Source organism: Pteropus vampyrus, unplaced genomic scaffold (genome assembly GCF_000151845.1).
Source record: "Pteropus vampyrus isolate Shadow unplaced genomic scaffold, Pvam_2.0 Scaffold107, whole genome shotgun sequence".
Taxonomy (NCBI): Eukaryota; Metazoa; Chordata; class Mammalia; order Chiroptera; family Pteropodidae; genus Pteropus; species Pteropus vampyrus.
The window spans coordinates 1,432,538-1,436,253 of record NW_011888888.1 but is presented as its reverse complement, the minus strand read 5'-3'; the positions used below and the strand labels follow the sequence as shown (position 1 = coordinate 1,436,253).

General features: G+C 38.9%; 1 protein-coding gene across 1 annotated transcript in view; it reads left to right on the top strand.

The window, feature by feature from the left end:
* The window catches only part of FAM185A (family with sequence similarity 185 member A), a 57,870-nt gene that overhangs the window by 27,118 nt on the left and 27,036 nt on the right, over positions 1-3,716 (top strand). The gene's annotated exons all lie outside the window — the stretch shown is intronic.

Here is a 3,716-nt window from a genome sequence, read left to right as displayed (position 1 = left end):
TTGCTAGCTAAAAAAAACTATATATTTTCTCTAACTCTGGGGATTGTGGGAAAATTATGTAACTGAGTATAGTAAGCACACATAGTTATTACAGATCATATGGCATCTGCTTTATTGGAAAGATGGCTTTAACAAAGATCTACTCCTCTTAGATGGTTGGTTTGTTTATTGGTTTTTAGTGATTGGAGATGAAATAGGTGAACCAAAATATAGAAAATTGTGCTAGTAATGCCCATTTGGTTGATTTGTGTACTTTTAAATATTCTATCTTATTTCACAAAGTATTTGAGGTAAGAGGTCCATTTTGTATATTCTAATGACTTTGGAGCCATTGTGGAAAGCATACTAATAGTCTGTTCAAGACAATTTAGGCCTTCTCTAACATGCCAATGAAAAATCCTCCCAAACTCTGCCCACTGTCATGTTCCAAAGCTACTCCCACATTTTTAGGTATTTATTATGGCAGCAGCCCACTTCTAACTTTCAACATCTTTACTAGTTACCTCTTCCTGTGTAACAAATTTCCCCAAAACTTAGCAGCTTTGAAAACAACAAACATTTATTATTTTACAGTTTGGATGGGTCAGGAACCTGGGAGCAGCTTAACTGGATCCTCTGCCTCGATTCTTCATAAAGTTGTAGTTAAGATATCAGCTAGAGTTGTGGGCTCATTTGAAGGTTCAATCAAGGGAGAATTTGCTTCTTAGTTCACTTGCGTGGTTGGCAGAATTCAGTTCAGATCCTGTTGGGTGGAGATCTCTTTGAGTTCCTTGTTATTGGGCCTCTTTCATAGGGTAGTTGACAATATGTCTAGCTGGCTTCCATCAAGAGAGCTAACAAGACAGAGGCCAGAATCTTTTTGTGAACTAACTTTGGAAATAATATCCCATCACTGTTGCCCTATTTCCTTTGTTAAAAGCAAATCAGTAGGTCCAGCTTACATGTGAGGGGATGAAATTATACAAGGACTGGGAGACAGGGATCATTGGAATCCACATTAGCAGCTGTAGGATCTTTGTCCACTGCATGTGATGGCAAATCTGCATTTACTGGGTTTGCAAACTAGAAGAGTATCTAGAACACATTAATGAAATATTTACATGACACATTTAACAGTTCATTTATAACCTTATAACTTACTGAGACCTGAAAATGTTATGAGCTTAATACAAACCAAGTTTTTTTCTACACAAATATACCCCTTGTTCATATATTCATGTGAAGTATACTGGAATATAAGACTTTTAGAGAGATTTTTGCAATCAAAGCACATCTGACTATTAAAAAAAAGGAATCACATGCCTTTTTGCTTTTTCTCACATACTGATACATGTCAGTATTTCCAAGATGCATGAAATGAATTAATGAGTACACTTACCCTAGATTAATTGTGAGATAAAATTATTCCTTTACTTTATAGAGTAGTTTTGGAAATATGCTACAAGTAAAATATTGCTTACACTTTCAGTATAGTAAATGTAAGTGGTATGGCTCCAGAGTAATTATACATTCAAACACACATATGAAGAAAAATTCTTCTGTTTTTGGTATTGGAGGAGGAGAGCTGGGAAAAATGTTTACAATGTCCAGTATTGTTTTGGGAAAATATATTTTCATTGGAAAATGAAAACCTTTGAAGCTTTATTCTTGGTTAGTCATATTTCAACGTATTCATTATTCCTGCCCAAACCTCTTTAACTCTTGGCACAAAAACCACTTCAATCTAACATACAGACATGGCATACTGGCCTGAAAAATAATAGTAATCACCTTTTTTCCCCATAGACTATTTTAATATTACTTGGTTCAAAACTTGGCTTTGTGTGGTCTAATAAATACAGTGATATTTAGAGGAGGAAAAAAATGGCATAGATGATAGAGGCTCTGTTCATCCCTCTGATGATCACATCAAAGTTGTGATGAAAACAAGGAGCAGCAGCAAAGAAAAATTGCCTGGGATCTAGATGAATAAACCATACAATTAGGGAGAAAGCCAAGAAAGCACTCTGCAACAGCAGAAGGTAGGACGGGGTGAGGACATGGGGTGACCCGGTCCCAAGCAGCTCAGTGAGACGGAGGCTGCAGCAGCAGCAGCAGCAGCAGCAGCAGAAGCCTCTTAAAGGGTCCACATCCGTAACTGGATTTTCGCGGTGACGGACCTGCTTGCTCTGAGCACTAGTGCCCATTTGGCTGTGTGCAGAAGGCATGAGGGATGTACAGGGAGATACTGTCAGAGTGAGAGTCAAGGTGAGACTTGCTTGGTACAGAAATGCCGGTGTTGTATCCATTGTTCCTTGTTGAGCCCTCCCCACTACCAGTGCATGGACACAGTGCAGCCATAGCTGTGATGTCATCAAACTGGATAACAGAGGTCACTCCGACCAGGAGATTCCCTGAAACCCTGCCTCCCTCAACCCGGGCCCCACCCAAGCCATATCCAGGTCTATCTTCTGCAACTCAGGTGCTCCTTGCTGAGCAGCGCCTAGACTCACACTGAAGGCAGCTGGCCTTGGTTTCTGGTATGGCCATTTGAGGCAACTATAAGCACAGCATCTGTAGATTGCTTGCTGAATCTTGACAGGTGGCCCCAGAGGGGTAGAGGCTTGGGCTAAATTTGCCCTGCAGCTGAACCCCTCTCAGGACTGTGCCACTGGACACCTACTTCACAAATCCACACTAATAAGACCAGGAGACTTAGGAGCTTTGCTTAGTACATAGAAACAGACACAGAAAGGCAGCCAAAATGGGAAGACAAAGAAGCAGAAACCATATGAAAGAACAGAGATCCAGATATAATGGAGTCAAGTAATCTAACAGATGCAGAGTTCAAAACACTGGTTATAAAGATGCTCAATGGACTTTTGTAGAGAACTCCAACAAAGAGATAAAAATGGAGATGGAAATTATAAGAGGGAACCAGTCTGAAATGGAGAACATATTATCTGAGATGAGAAGTATATTAAATGGAATAAACAAAGGAATAAACAAAATGAATAAAGAAGATGCCTTATGTAGAAGACAGGAAAGCCAATCAGAACACTCAATCAGAATTGCAAGAAAAAAGACCAAGACTATAAAGATGATTTAAAGAGGATATGGGACACTATTAAGGCTCCAAATATTTGTCTGATCGGTGTAAGTGAAGAAAATCAAGACGTTGAACAGCTGTTTGAGGAAATGATGGAAAACTTTCCTCACCTGGTCAAGGAAATGAACATACAACTCCAAGAAGCTCAGAGGATTCCAAAAATCAGGGATCCAAAGAGGCCCACACCAAACATATCATAATTAAAATGCCAAATGTTAAATACGAAGAAAGAATATTAAAAGCAGCAAGAGTAAAACAGATAGTTACTTATAAGGGAACACCCATAAGACTGTCAGCTGATTTCTCAAAAGAAACTATGCAGGATAGAAGGGCTTGGCAAAAAATATTCCACAGGATTAAGACCCAGGATCTACAACCGAGAATACTTTATCTAGCAAAGCTATCATTTAGAGTTGAAGGATGGATAAACAGCTTCCCAAACAAAAATAAGCTAAAGGAATTTATCACCACCATGCCAGTGTTACAGGAAATGTTGAAGAGACTTCTTTAAGAAGAAAAAACATGTATCAAAGACAGGAATAAAGAGTGGTAACAACTACATTCCTATCAATAAGTACCTTAAATGGAAAAGAATTAAGTGTTCCAGCCAAAAGATAGAGTGGCTGAA